This window comes from Acanthopagrus latus, chromosome 4 (genome assembly GCF_904848185.1).
Source record: "Acanthopagrus latus isolate v.2019 chromosome 4, fAcaLat1.1, whole genome shotgun sequence".
In the NCBI taxonomy this organism is placed as follows: domain Eukaryota; kingdom Metazoa; phylum Chordata; class Actinopteri; order Spariformes; family Sparidae; genus Acanthopagrus; species Acanthopagrus latus.
This window is the reverse complement of record NC_051042.1, coordinates 35,046,111-35,062,281: the sequence shown is the minus strand read 5'-3', so window position 1 is coordinate 35,062,281 and position 16,171 is coordinate 35,046,111. Positions and strand designations below refer to the sequence as shown.

At 44.9% G+C, this 16,171-nt stretch overlaps 1 protein-coding gene across 16 annotated transcripts in view; it reads right to left on the bottom strand.

Moving 5' to 3' along the window:
• LOC119018666 (forkhead box protein B1-like) overlaps positions 1-14,830 on the bottom strand; it is a 64,509-nt gene extending 49,679 nt beyond the window's left edge. For 4 of the 16 annotated variants that reach the window (XR_005074828.1, XR_005074826.1, XR_005074825.1 and 1 more), the window contains exons 1-2: positions 14,283-14,627; positions 9,072-9,222 (exon numbers count right to left, since the gene is read on the bottom strand). The gene's annotated coding sequence lies outside the window, so the exon portion shown is untranslated. Of the gene's footprint in view, positions 1-9,071; positions 9,223-14,282 lie in introns of all 16 variants that reach the window. The other 12 variants (XR_005074822.1, XR_005074823.1, XR_005074824.1 and 9 more) reach the window with 8 other exon arrangements.
• Positions 14,831-16,171: the final 1,341 nt, after the last annotated feature.

Here is a 16,171-nt window from a genome sequence, read left to right as displayed (position 1 = left end):
TGATGTTGTCACTTCCTGCTCTTTGCTGAACTGATGCTGCAGCAACTGGCAGAAATGAAGCCTTGCCTATTTTCTACGGAAGGTTCCAGACTTCCGGAGCAGATACGCAGCATGTAGCTCTGCTGCCGTGGTGGATCGGAGACGGACTGCACGCAGATCTGGTGGAATTTGGAGGTTACATACAGTTAATTACGGTCATCATCAGGAAAAGAAAGCAGCAGGTTTGGACTTTTAGACCATCACAGCCTGACAGTTTGGACCGTCCCACAGAGGCTGAGAGTCGGGCCGTGCTGACCCAGCTCAGTTTGAGGCTGCTCCTGGCCGAAGTCTGATTCGACTGGATGTCCTGATGAGACCTGTCTCCACCACAACATCTAAGATCAAGCTGTTTGGACCGTGTTCTGATCCGGCAGAGTGCAGGACTGCAGCTGGACTCTGTGTTTGTAACATCGATGCGTGGTGATCACAGCTGATGCACAGCGTATCCCAGATGTTCAACTTTTGATACGAAGATCTGGAACACATCATCATCTTCATCACCAGCTTGTTGCTGCTTACATTCAGTCTGACGCTGATTCAAAAGCTGCACCGCGTGTTTACGTATGTGTGTACATTAATATCTGAGTCTATGTTCTGTGCAGTGAGCTATCAGGCAGAGGATTGCTGTGGCTTTAAGGGTTTAAAGTCCAGATCACTAATGTAAAATCTGTGGACATATTTATGTTGAGCTGTAGAAACTTTAGATGGTTTTAAATGTTTGTGTCGGTGATATTTGTGTGATGGCAGATCTTTGTGAGGACGAGTCTTCAGTGCTCCGTCTCTCCGCAGAGGCAGCTGTTATTTCCAGCATCTTGACTGTGAGCAGCTGAAGTGCTCCCCGCTCGGCCTTGTTATCTGACACGCTTCTTCATAAACGCAGCCAATCGAGTGCATCGCCTCCATGAATATCTGCAGCCTGGCGTCGCTCGGGATAACACTCCATAACATTTTGGCCGGGGCCTAATTATTCCATTTGCCTGGACCTGGCTGCCATTTAGATGCAAGGTAATTCAGCGTGGTATAACTCAATTAAATCTCTCCTGACTGGGATTTATGGAACATCAAGAGCTCCTCAGTGGGACCAATGGGAACGCTGCTTATTTATCCCCAAGTCCTCCTGATGTTGCATTTCTGCAGCTCAATTAAATACACGAGCAATGAGAATGTTTCACAAGTCTGTAATGAGAAAAGACAAGACGGCGCTGCTCCTCCTCCTCCTCCTCCTCCTCCTCCTCCTCCTGCAGACGGAGGATTTCAGAGCGGAGGTGAATTAGCGGGAGCTCAGCGCTCATTACCTCTGAAATTAACTTTTAAAGATGGCGGATACTGTCCTCTCTGATCGGACCGCCGGGTGTGAGACGCCTCTCTGCATCAAACACACTTCAGTTCTTCACATGTTGACGTTCAGAAACATTTAACTGAGTTAGACATGAAACCGCCTCCGTGTGGTCCATCAGCTGTTCATCCGGACGATGAACAGCTGATGGACCACACGGGGGTGGTTTCATGTCTAACACATGAAGTTTCTACATCTCAACACAAATATGTCGACAGTCTTTGCCGATCCAAAAGATACTGAAGCTCAGCTGCTGTCACTCTTCACAGGAGTTACATCAGCGCACCACAACCCCACAATAAATGCTTACGTTTCTGTGAAGCACAGATTTGTTGTTTCTGCTTCAGGTTTCTTCAGGTTGGATTGTTTGTGTTCTCCCTCATCTCAGCGCTGCGTTCATGCTCAGGTGAGGTTTATGCACAGAAACATCTTGGTTAGGATTAAAGTGTGTTTTGTTCAGTAGAAAAGCAGCTGAAAATGTAGAGATCAACAACTCAGACTGTAACGTCTTCATCGTCTGCAGATCACCACAGAATTACATCATGTGATGTCTCCCAGATGTGAATGCATTAATATAAGATGGATGCTGACACTTTGTTTAGTTCTGCAGGACAAACTCTCATTAAAGTCTCGTATCTTGTTTTATCAGCCCAGTCACCAGAAAGAACGTTTGTCACGTAAGTTACAACAAACCACGGATTATGTCAAAACTCTGTTTCAGTGATGTGACGGCGCTGTGCGTCCCTTCTGGTCGGGCCGGTTCGGTTTGGTTCAGATGAGGAAACACGTTTTGGTTTGAAAAGCCTGGTTCTGTCTCCACAAACATGGCTACAAAATGTCCTGATGTGGTCTCTGGTCGGGCAGCCTCCTCCACCCTCTCCTCTCCTTCTTCTGGTAACGTGATCGTCGGCTCATATACATGAAATATGAACGTGACATCACACATGCACGTTCACAACGATACAAACTGCTGAGTGTTCAGGATTTTTCTTGGGACAATAATAAAATGATCTCTCTGTTTTCTCTTGTTGATTAATGAGATTTAGTTTAACAATAATGAAGACGGATTCCAGAAGAGATTCACGAGTCCAGACTCTCGTTAACAGACGTTGAACAGTGAGTCCGATCTTCTGTTTCAGTGTGAAGTTTTCCAGGATCAAATCTCTGATTGGTTCAGCGTGGCGCCACCAGCCCGAGCTGCGACTGAACCTCTGCTGACATCACGCCGCCACAGACAACGACCAATTACAGCCTGTTTTGTTTTAGGGGTCATTATAATTAATGACAGTCTGGAGCTCCGATATGAGCCTCTCAAGTCCTTCACAGATAAAAGCCGTTTGGCATCTGGGCTCTGCCGGCGCCGAGGCGGCTGCTTACAGCGAGCCGCCGCATTCACCGCCGCCTCTGCTGAACGACACTATGAATATTTAATTAATAATTAGTCATGTAATTCCTCCTCAGGAGTTATTATCCCTCAAACTGGTTTGTGAATTTAATTATTAGCAGCCTTTTTGTTTCCACGTCCCCCTCATTACTGTCAGGATTGATGTAACATAAACTTCATTAAAAATTAAAGTGGGATTCTTTAATTACGAGGCCGCCCTCGCCGAAGACAGAATTAGCCAACTCAGTGATGTGCAAATGAGAGCATTATTTAAGAAACATGCTGGAAGTAGTTATGCTAATTCACCGGGTTCACAGTGGCAGACCTTTCCACTCGCAGTTGCATATTCATTAAATGCACTATGCAAATTTAATGTAGCAGGCTTAGTAATGCCTTGTTAATTTATTCAGATTTATTGAGTAAGACTTGTAAAAAGTACCAATTTAATTAGCCCATCTCCTCGGATGGCGGGCGGTGATCGCTGAGCTTTTTAAAAAGAAGAAACATGGTGTTTTACATTCGCAGCTTTAAAGGGGAAATGTGCTGCACTTATGGGGACGCTCAGAGAGAAATCACTTAAACTGCTGCTCTCGCTCCCAGAAGGAGGACGGAGGAGGAAATGAGGCCGTCTCCTCTGACTGAAGGCTGAGTCCACAGCTCTAATGGCTGAAATGATGCCGGAGAGGCCGTTAGCTCGACGTCTGGGTCGACCCCGAGGTGTTTACTGACGGGCAGATCCCAGGACGCCACGGCAAAACACCACCGGAGGAGCCGTGAGACCCAAACTCACTTTATCCCTTTAGAGGAAGAGGTCAGGAGGTCACGGCACGATGTGGAGGAAAGGTGAAAAACTTGTTCCTCTTATTTTATCTTTAGTCGGCACAGATCAACAAGGAAAAGAAAAGATGAGAGCATTAAAACACAGTTCAGTCCTCCTGCAGGTGAGCTGCAGGTGAGCAGGTGGAGTGGAGGTCAGGTGATCGAGACATCAAGTCAAACAATTCAAATCTGAAGTTACGGAGGCGTGAAAGCTGCTCAGTGGTGCGTGAAGCTGAGAAAGGTCGACCCGAGTCCTCTGTGCTGTCGGGCCCAGAGAGACTTCCAGCGACCGGGCCGGCCAACTTCCAGTTTAGTGCTCTCATGCTCTCTCCTGTCAGGTTGTTGGAGTTGAAAGGTTTTGGTTCTGTGAGGCCCGGTTCTGTCTGTCGCTCATGGGTAATAAAATGCCACGATACCCATGAGCCTCAGCTGCTGTTGCCATGAAATGAAATTATCGGAGCACGTGACGGAATGTGAAGCTCTGTGATCGGATGTTTGTTGGTGAAATGCATCTTGGGAGACGTAGTTACCGTCAACCTCTGAAGGTTTCGTGTCCACAGACTATTTATAGGTTTCATGTTATTATTATGGGATGTTCATCGACAGACCTTACAATTGACCTTTACAGATCAAATTATTGGAGGTGGACGGACTTCTTCATGCCTGACACCAACACTGATTATTGATCATTATTATTGACAGTATTTGGAACTCATGTTGTAAAAATACAAATCTTTGTGTCAGTCAGTCCTCCCTACAGAATATAACAGCAGCAGAAGAAGAAGCAGTAGTTTTCTTTCACCAGTACGTGTGGTCGCAGCTCGTATTTTCGTTTCCACTTTTAAAATAAACTTTGTTTCGTCCTCTGAAACTGAATCAAACTTAAAGAAGATGAGAAGCACGTTCATGTTCCTGTCGGCTCCTCCAGGATAAAAAAAACAGAAAGCTTTCTGAGGGTCGAGCTGATCCGTTGAGTTTCTGATCCTCGGTTCAGTTCGCTCACCTTCACCTGTGCCGCCCTGCAGCCACTCTCAGGGGTCTTTGCTCTGAAACCCACTGCAGGGTGTCGGATCGTATATCAACACGTTTGCTCCTGTTTCCCCGGATGCGGTTCTGTTGTCTCGTCTCGACCCGGCAGTGTTGGGAGGGAACAGATTGGTGAATCAGTGAATTAAACCCACAGATAACCTACAGGAAATCCCCCCCGACTGCTGCCCTCACAGGGACTTACTGAGTCGACTGAAAGAAAAATGGAATAACGGCTTCTTTAAGGTCAAGATTTGCTGTGCCGGGGCTCGGCTCACACATAAATGCTCGGTAATACCGGCTCGGCTGATTGCTTTACTCTCCAGACGATGTCAATTTTTGTCCGAGGAGCAGCGGCCCGGTTGGTATTAAGGCGGCGGCGTGTCGAGGGCCCTTGTTGGTGGCAGTGTGTTGGCTAAAGCTGGGCTCTATTATCAGCCGAGCCTGCAGGAAGGCGGCTGGCGGCTCACAGAGTAATAGCACATTACATTCTTAATGTTTCTGATACACGGGACGCTCCTTGTACAATTCTCCCGTGATCTCTCCACAACCTTCTTGTTTTCTTCCTGTTGTTGTTGTGTCACTTTCCTCCGTCCTCCCTCACCGCGCCGCATTAATCATAGCAGAGCGCGGCGTCGAGGGAGGAGATGGCCAACAAGGAAGTCATTAGAGAGGATGAATCTGTTGTATTTACTCCTCTGTTATGCAATAATAAAGACGGAAGACGGTGCGGGACAAAAGGAAATAATGGTCTTTACACAGCACACAGAGTCAGAGCGGCTCTACAGAGACGCTGTGAGGGGAGAGAACAATATCCTGCTGCAGACCGCGTCTCATCTACATGTCCAGAGTTACTGTCCATCAAGTGCAGAAGAGACGGTCTGGTTTCATGTACACTGATCGTGCTGCTCCTCATCGTCTCCTCGTCTACGTCCTCCTGCTCCGGACCCACACACTGATGGCAGGGCAACATCATAAAGGATGTTTCCCTTCCTGGATGCTCCTGGAGGACAGAGGAGGCTCGCTGAGGAGCTGAGCGAGGACGCACTGATGTGTCCTTCACTTAATTCAGCTGTGAAGCCAAGGAAGCTGCAAATGTCCCTGTGTTGTTGTTTAAGACAATCAGACTTTCTGCTCGTCACTGTTGGTGTGGCGTCTCATCAGATGTATTGTTTATGTCACATTGATGACAAGTTTTAAACTGATGAAAAGTAAATTACTTTGTCACGAACTGTGTTTTGCACAAGTGACAGAGAGAAATAGCAGCAGACTGACGAAACAAGGAGGGAAGACGTGAGGAGAGGAAACAAAGATGTATTTCAAACGATGAAGGAAGAGTCTCAAGACAGAAAACGGTCAAACTAAAATGGAGTCTTCAGTCCGCAGTTTCTCTAAAACTAGCGAGCAGAAGTCGAGGAAGAATCACACGAAGCTGCAGCATAGAGCAGCACAAGACAACACCAGTATTACCCAGAAGACACTGCTGCTCGTTTTTCAGCCACGAGGAATATTATTTTACTTTGTGGTGCGTTTTTAAACAGACAGTTAAAAACGGAGATGTTTGGTCAAATGACAAACGTTCCCGTGTTTGTTAAAACCTCTCAGGACTCGTGTCCATGTAGCAGGAAAACAGCACGACCAGGTCAGAAATATGAACAACGCACAGTTAAAACAGACAAATGACAAAAGAATGTAACTACGTAGTCTGTTCAGATGAATAAGATGATGAATTAAACACAATCTGAGGAGTCGACACCATCAGGCAGACTCTGGAGACGCCAATCAGACTGAGCTCAGCAGACGAGCTGCGTGGAGATCTGATGTTATAAACCACGTCAACAGAAACTTCAGCAGTTTATCAGAACGTTTCCTTATGTTTCATCAGTTTGTGTGAACTGTTCCTTCAACATTTACAACAACACCAAATACGTCTTTGAATTTTACGAAATTAGTTCACAAACTGCTGCAGAAGACATGAAGCGTCCTCTTATTTCATGGTACAAAGTGCTTCATATGATGTCAGTTCACTCCAAGTTATTTAATGTTTTACTGTAAAACTAAATTCAATAAACTCAGTCAGCATTAAGACATTCAGCACACATTTCAGCATAAATTTCTTCATATTTTTTAGGTTCAAGTAAAAAACTAGTTTGTTAGGTCTTCTTAAAAATGTCCAGCGGCTTCACGTCGTGCTGAACTGCTCGACCTCCTGATGTGAAAGTCACATATAAGATGTTAAAATGTGCAGTACATAAAGTTTTACAGTCATGTTGGATGAATCCTGGTTCAGAAAGAAGAAAAATGGAAATTGTTTTTGGAAATAACTGAATAAAAATGAAGTTGGCTGCTGAGCGGAGACGCATCTGGCTGCTTCCTGTCTCCTTGTGGACTTTCTGTCTACATGTGGACTTCCTGTGAACACTTATTAGTTAATTTTCTCTCCTCAGTCAAAGAACAGCAGGTTTTATTTTGTCTGTCTGTGCATATATTTGCAGCAGAACTTCATTTCCCTCTGTGGCCATAAAACAAATAAAAGCTGCTAATAAATAAGGATTCAATTATCAGAAGATTAGTGTGATTTTGTTTTGATATTAACTTTGTATCGGAGGCAGCGCCGCTCCATCTCCGTCCTGTGTGCCGGCGCTAATTAAATCAAAATCCTCTTCAAACACATCACAAACCCACAGACGCAGATTTGGGAATCGTTGGAGAAAAACGAGGAGCCTGCGTGTTTGAAGGTGTTTTTTCAGGGCTTAACCAGCACACAGTTTCAATTAATTCAGAGGAAACTTCAATGAAAGTGCAGCAGAAAACAATCTGAGCCTGTAATCCGTCCATCACTGAGGACAATCCCCAGACCACGGCTTCCTCTTCTCTTTTTTTTTCTTATAAACGGACCCTGAATGCAGCATGGCTCTCTGGACTAACAGCTTATCATTGTCAGCGTCGCTCTGATTAAAAGTTTCACAAATTTCTCGTCAGCTTTTTGCTCCTCAGAGGAGCTTCGACCTCGACCAGAGTCAGCCGGGCGACAAGATGAACGGATCAGAATAAGGAGTTCGGAGAAGAAGAAGAGTTCCTGCTGCTTCCTGTTTGTCTCTGATTCATTCTGTTTGCTTTGAACGGAGACGTGTTTGATTTAACGTTATATTTATGTTGTATTTACGTCCGCAGTGTTTGGACGCCGCTCGTCAGGCTGTCACGTCTGATCTGCAAACACGCGGTGGCGTTTACTGAACGGTGGCGTTCTGCAGAAATAAAGAGAGAAAATGACACTTTTATCATCATTAGTCATTTAGATTGTGCAGATTCTCCACTTATAAATCTACGAGCTGCAAGTGTTTGATGTATTTTTGCAGCTGTAAAGCAAAATAAGTGCGAGTGGATGCAGAATCAAGATGAATGCTGAGCGCAGACGGACGGCGGCTGATGAAAACTGGGTGGGAGGCCACTCCATCTTAACATGGCCGTCCTGTGTCTTATGATATCTTATCATTAGTTTCCCTGACAGTGATGGAGCAGCCTGCTTCGCCCCCCTCAGCGCCGCGAGCCGTGTATAAAAGTAACCTTCTTTCCATAATAATGGCCATTCGTCACTTCTTTAACTGTCACAGGACGAGGGCCGCAAACAAAGTGGGATTTAACAAGGTGTGTGCAGAGCCGGGAGAGACGGGGGTCCTGAACTGTTAGTGAGACAATCTGCCAACATTACATCTCTGATGTGCCCAGGGACCGTGGGACCAAAGTGCAGCTATGGAACCAAATGGGCCCTGTGGTTGTTAAATTAGACTGGGAGGAAGCGCGACGGATCCCTGAATACAAGACTGTGATGCTTCTGTCCGAGAGACGATTGGCCCAAAACTTTATTCAAACCGTGTTCAAACCGTAGAACACAGTCACAGGAGACACCCGGACGGAGACGCAGGAAACACCCGGACACGTTCAGGTGAGGAGGTTTGGAGGAGCTTGTGGTTAAACGTGAACACAGACGACTGTCTGCAGGTTTGAGACGTGATTTGAAACAGCTCAGCTTCATGTTCACTGGCGTCCATCATGGTCACCTGTTTGATATGAGGTGAGTCACACACAGACCTCAGCCTGTGTGTGTGTGTGTGTGTGTGAGACAGATGGCAGGTTAATGAGGGCCTCTGTGTTTCTGACGGTTCAGTCGATACAGTATCGACGTTCCAGTTAAGCCGACAAACGAGCAGATTATTGTGTCGCCTCCTGTTAGTGAACACATCGTTTAGAGTGTCCATCCATTACACACACACGCACACACGCACACACACACACACACACAGTCTAACATCTGAAATGAGTTAAACCCACAGATGTTTTACTGTGACTCAGTCAGCTCATCCTAGTGGACAGAGGTGGTACTGCAGCTGCTGCTCTCCACAGTGGAGAGCTGAATTGAAACCAGAACAAGAACCTCATAGTATCAATATAATTAAAAACATTAACCTGTCTCATCCTGCAGGTGTTGCCCAGGTATCTCGGTCCTGCTGCAGCCGTCAGCTGGTCTGTGGTCTCTGCTGAGGGTCCGACCAATCAGATGTTTCCTGTTCCTCGGATGTGTCAGAGTCTCAGCGGGTTCTGCAGGTCTCTCTCTGCACTGCGACAGATGAAGACAGATGTTCTGAGTGTGATGACATGTCTGCTGCAGCCCACAGTTCAATGAGAGCACTCGCTCAACACGACAGGCGTGACTGAGGCTGCCGCCGCCATCATCACACCTGACTGTGCTTTATATTTACCATTTAAATAAAGAACAGGTTTACATCCACACGTCTGAGTTCTGCAGCCAGACTCAGTAAATACAACCGCTCAGGTTCAGGTGAGACAACAGAGCATCAACAGAAAGGTCACAGACAAACACCAAACGCTGAAACACTCACAAGAACTATTATCAGGTTGGAGTTTAATATCTGTCTCTAAAACATAGCGAAGCATCAAGTAAATACTTGTGAAGTGTACTTAAGTTCAGTAGTTGTGTAAATGAAGTGTACGTGTGTGCATGTGTTCACTGAGCTCCTCTCACGTAACGCCTGCTGTTTGACTGAAGAAAACAAAGTCTTGACTCTTTTCATCACACAGACACAGACGAAGGGAGAGCTTTTTAATTAGCTAACATAGCAGCGCTAACATAGCAGCGCTAACGTTAGCCAACTCCTCTGAGACGTCTGCCTGGTGAAGTCACCCGTCTGATGGGTGGTGTCGTAGGCCACCTGCTCATTTAATCCCAGATCGTTCCACTTCGACAAAGATGGTGTCTTTCACACCTCAACCTGGTCTCAGGTGATGTCACAGGTAACATCGTGGCCAGAGAGGACTGATGGTCTGACGAGGCGTGAAAGACGCCATCGACGTCTCAGTGGAACGACCATCATCGATCTCAGGATGTGAGGTCACCGTCAAGCTGTTGGAACAGTTGAACGGTAGACGTCAGTTATATTTTTACTGAACTGAAGGTCCAGAGATGTCTCCCAGCACTAATTAAAGGAACATTACAACAGTGTTCTTTGTTCGGTCCTTGCTGTTTAACTCTGCAGAACTTATTGCTTTCAGCCCGGTAACTTTTCATGAAAATGGGTTCTGAGTTGAGAGTGTGATTTAATTTTGAGCTGAGTAATGATTGGATCTGCTCACCACTGACTGAGCAGTGACAGAGGAGATTAATTCGTCCGACTGCAGGAGTGAAGCTTGTCTGCTCTTTCATTAGTCTTTAGGGCCATTTAACTCCAAACTCAGAGAGAACGTGGAGGATTAACACGGCCCGGCTGCCTCGCTGTGATTGATGCGTCGGATTACATTCATAAAATACTGTGAGAGGAGGTCGCTCGTGTCACGTATGAAGAGATGACTCCCAGCTGCAGTTATCTCAGCCACGTGGCTGAGTCGACGCCATTATGGAGACGAAAGCCGAGCGTAGCGTAAAAGAAAGTTAATATGTAATTTGCTGCGGTTTGTTAGGCAGCCACAAGTCAGAAAAGAAGAAATACAGTCGGTCCGTCCTTTAAAGCTGACAGACGAGTCACATCCATCATGTCGCTCTGACGACACGCCGCCAAGAAAAACATATATATGTTTTAATTAACGACCATTTTCCTGCTCCAACAGAGATCAGTGTCAAAATACCATCCAGCACATAAACACCAACACGGTCCGGTCAGGACACTGCGTCGGCCAATCAGACGTCAGCACATTAATGACAGTAGGAGTGTCACAATACTGACAATCTGGATATTTCAAAATAAAATACTGTGTTAAAAACAAACACATTTCAGTCTCTTCCCGTTTGTCTTGTCGCTGCTGGTTATGAACCGGTGCGTCGGCGGCTTCTCGCCGTGGAGATGCAGAGACGAGCTAGCTGCTACGACGACGACGCAGAGACTGTAACTTTAACTGATGTTGATCGAGTCATCAGCGAGCTGCGTCTGAGCCCCGAGACGGAAATATAGAGATGATTTGAGACAAAACGGTGTGTGTGTGCATGTATGTGCGCACATCCATCATGATTTTATGTTTTAACTCTCCCAAGGTCGCTCAGCCGAAAATTTAATTATGTCTCAGCTCTTATTAACCGGCACATTTTAGGAAGCTGGACTGTGGTAATTAATTTTTTTTTTTTTTTTTTGGACAGCTATCCCACTGGACACACACACACACACACACACACACACACACACACACACACACACACACACACAGGTTAAAGGAGCACTCCGTAGTTTAGTGAAGAAACGTGAATGAGAAGAGAAAAATCTTTGTTGAAGTGTGGCGGACCCTGCCACCTTTCTAGCTTTTGGAGAAAGATTAATGTGATTAATAGTGGAACTATACAAATTCTGTAGGACTGTTAATTCTGGAGAGGTTAACGATGGTTCTGATTCTGGTGGACCTGCTGGAGCAGCTGAGAGTGGAACATTTAGAGAACGTCAGTGAACAGAACCTGAAGCAGTCACTTTGCTAACCAGCTGCAGTCAGAAACAACGTGAACGACCACGAACCGTTTGACAGAAACTCTGAACTCTACACGGACACAAATCAGTTCGAAATAAAAATGTCCAATCAAATTAACGTCAGACTGTTTAATGTGACAAAAACATTTAAAAAACAAATTGCTTCAACAGACGGAATTTTAGATTAATGATTTCACTTATATAATTGTTTTGTATCTATATGCTGTTAATAATAATAATAATAATAATAATAATATACTGTGAGCATTTTTAATGATATTATTTGATTTGATATTTTCATTGCTTGTATTTATTAACAGTTTTTGAATCAGTTCCTGTCCTGATCTCTGTCCATCACGCTGATTGATTGAAACAGAAACAGTTTGTGTGTTTGACTTCAGATTACCGTCAGATAATTAACACTAATGCTGCTAATTAGAGCGCTGCTGTTTGTTCTGTGAGATCAGAGAACTGCCTGATTAAAGGAGTAATCCACCAACATCACACAGACGACTCTGTGTTTGTCTGCTCCTGAGGAAACATCAGACCATCACACACAGTCAGCATGTTAAAGGAAGAGTTCACCCACTTTACTTTACATACTTTAAATTCACTCTGCTGATAAAGCTGACATTTAATTACAGACAGACAGAAGTTGCTTCACTGCATCGTAAAGACATCATACATCAACTCTGACTTCCTGTCTGATCAGAGACGCAGAGATAAGACGTCATCAGGACGCCTCTCAGCCCTCCGCTGATGAGATGACGTCCTTTTAGTATCTGAACGACCATCATTCACCTACAGGAACACATGTTATCTTCTAATGAAAACCCAGCGTCGAACCTGACGTCCAGAATAACTTAAACAGAAGACAAACGTCTCTCTGAGCACAGTTACATTCAGACCTTGTTGTGTCTATGAGGACGCAGCAGATGTACTTTTACTAAAATGTCCTAATTCATTCTGATTTCTTTTGGTTGGATGATAATTAACAACCAGAGCTGAGGTTCATGTAGGGAAACTTTATTGTAGCACATCCTCTTGGTAAAGTTTCAGGGGGAAGGCACAATATTTAGTTTTGTAGTGAAATGAGTCATGTGACCGCTACAGCTGTACTTATGCACCTGTGTACCTGTACACTCGTGCAGGGGCCTATTTAGTCAGTGGGGCCCTCCACGTCCTCCTACTGCACTGACAAAAGTTTTATTCTCAACACAAGGTCTTCAATGTGGGCAGCAGCAAGTAGGTTCAGCCTGGATGTTGTTGTATCTTGTGTTACTACTTAGTTGAGCTAGATGAACTAGATGAACACTAGCAGAGACGGAACTCCAACACTACTAAAACAGCCGTAAGTCATTTTGACCGCTAGATTTTAAACTCTATAATCTCCCATGTAAACACCCAACTGAGTGATGAATGCATTCATTGTGTCATGATATTTAAAAACAATAACGAAATAATACCAAAATGTACATTTTAACAAGTTTAATTATACATTTATCAATATTCATATCATCGCACATAGTAAACCGTAATTATTGCATATTTACACAAGATTTTAACAGAGAAAACTCAGAACAAGAACATTAAATATTAGAAGTAACTTATTTGATTATGAAACATTTTAACACTTAATATATAATAAAATAAATACTAATTGAAAAAGCTGTAAACGAGCTGATCTAAAACAAAACAAAGAGCTGTTGTGATCCCTGGTCACAGTCTGCAGATCCTCCGCTCTCCTCACAGTTACCACACACGGCTTGTGGCATTTCAAGTGTCCGGCGTTTGGTTCCGTTTGCAGCTCTTTCGGACCGGCACCGCCTCCGTGTCCGTGTCTGCTGCTGCAGCGGTGGTTGGTTCCGCTGCTGCCCAGCTTGTGCCGCCTGCAGCGGCTCCTTTCCCCTCCATGTATTCTGCCCTCAGCTCCTCTGCAGCTGCTGCGGGACTTTCCTCCGGGTCTCCTGCTGCTGCTGCTCCGTGAATAACATGCGGACATTGATCCCAGCCAGGCCGAGGATGTTACAGAAGACACTGGCCATCTTCCTCCGCCGTGGACGGACTCGCCGTACTTGGTGTTGTTGTAGTAAATCACAGACTCTGGTTTTGCCTTCGCCGCACTAAAGGTGTGCACACCTGTGTGCAGGTGCTCAGGATGCAGACATTGTTCCTCGGCTTTCCCTGGTACACAGTCAGAGTCGCGTCACCGCACTGTGTTGAACAGCTCTGCTGCTGTTTCACGGAGGGGAACTCCTGTTTCTGTTTGCCCATGGTGCCAACCAGGCGGTATAAAACAACTATATAATAATAATTAACTTACAAGTAAATTGACAGAGAAGCGCAGCTGCAGACCGCAAACACAGTTAGAGACGAGAGAGACAAAGAAAGCAGCAAACCGGCCGAAACGATGTGCGGCCAATATGACTGTTTATGGCCGAAATAGGTAAAACATATAATATTTTCTCTGTGTTTTGTGTAATTTATATAAAAAACTATTCAAATTCAAATACAGACACTTTTAGGAAAAGTCAGGTAAGTTAACAGCAGTACTGCATATTTTCAAAATGGCCGTCTTGGCTGTTCTAGTGTTAAAATCCTTCTTGAGGATTATTATCTAACAGGTGAATCATCTCAACGCGTTTACTGTAATTGATAAGAACATGAATCAATATTTAATATAGTTTACCATGTCGACAGCTTTAACACTCACATGTTTGTGATGAAAAGCGTCCCTGTGTCTCTCTCCGCTTCATCTCCTCCTCGGCTGACACTGACAGCGGTGCTACTGACAGCAGCTTCTGGCTCTTGCTGTTGTCGAGGACCTGCGGCTACATTCGGTGTCACTGGGAAACAAAGTTGACTCCTTTGGTAGTTTTGATAAAAAAAACCAAAAACAGTTTGCTGTCCTCTGTCCTCTGTCCTCTCTCCTTCTCCTCTTCTCTCCTTCTCCTCTTCTCCTCTTCTCCTCTTCTCCGCTCCACTAGCGTAACTAGTAGTTTTCAGCTCAAAAACGCGCCAACTAGTTTGTTTTGCTACCGTCTTCCTGAATCACGACTGCACATGCGCAGTAACATGGAATAGTCCATTGCATGAGAGGGGAGGGGGGAGCAGTCGAAACGATCATGAGAGATTAAGCATTTTTATGTATTTTTAAGCGCGCGAATTAAGACTAAAACAATAATAATTGCTTTAAGACGAAGACAACTTTATTTAGTTTTTTTGAGATTATGAGTTCATGAGTTTAGGGGCCCCTGGAAACCTCAGGGCCCCAGGCAACTGCCTGTGTTTGCCTAATGGTAAGTCCGCCCCTGCACTCGTGTCTTACGATATTGCTTATTAACACATGACGGTCGGACACTTTGTGTGTGTGTGAGCAAAATAAAAGAAATCACATGAAATGAAAAACAGTGTCCGACCCTCCTGTGACCCAAAGATCCGTCCATCAGTGACGTTTCTAACATGGAATATGTGCACCTGTTTCATTTCAGAGATTTAATTGTGCTCAAGCGTTTCTTACTTTAGACATCACGCTGCAGCAGACAGCGAACAGGAGGAAGTTTAAGTGGGTGAGAACAGACGACTGGACTTCAACACACACTGAACTAAGGAGAGGACGAGGAGCAGGTGGATGGAGGAGGAGAGATACAGGTGAGGGGACACGGCGGAGCTAATGTGGGAGGTGCAGGGCAGGTGAGGAGAGACACAAGAACCCAAGAAGACACCTGATGATGGGACGATTACAAGATTATAAGTGAAGATCGTTCATGATTATATATAAATCACTGTTGCATCACATGGATCAGCTGTTGCATTATTTGCACAGCAGCTCTGGATTACATGATGTGACACACACACACACACACACACACACGTGGCAGAGACACTTTCTAAATCTCCAAATTAAATCTGCAAACAAATAATTACTCGAGTCAACGAGAACAATTAATCGCGTGTAGCCTCTGAGGACCGAATCTGCATATTGAATGAGCTCATTATCATAACGGTGAGAGACGGATCAGCGCCTCCTGTTAATCAGCTGTTTAACCTCCTCACACTGACACGCTGATGAACACTCCACAATTAAACCATCGACTGTTCACCTCCTGTTCACATCACACAGAGGCGTCCTGCTCTGAACCCTGAACGAGTTTCTGTCTGCCTGTTTTATCCTCATCTCACATTCATGTCAGAGAAACACATTTAGAAAATACTGTTGAAAGACTCTTCAGGTGATTTAAGCCCAGAATCATTTTCAGAAATACACTTTTCCTTTAAAGCGTGATGCAGCAACGGTCCACTGTCCTCCAGAGACCAGGCAGAGCTCTGTGCTGATGTCTCAGAGGAGTGAGCTAACGTTAGCACTGCTCTGTTAGCACATGAAAAGCTCTCCCTCCATCTGTAGTGATGAAGAGTCAAGTCTTTGTTTTCAGCAGTGAAACTAACAGCAGGCACACTACATTTCAGAGGCAGATATTGTATATTAACTATCAACTCCACTAAATGTATCTGACAGTATAGTTAGTTAGTTTAGTTAAGTTAGTCATTTTGTCCCAAATACAGATTTTTTCCTGAAAACTTCTCTCATTGTTTCATTTCAAT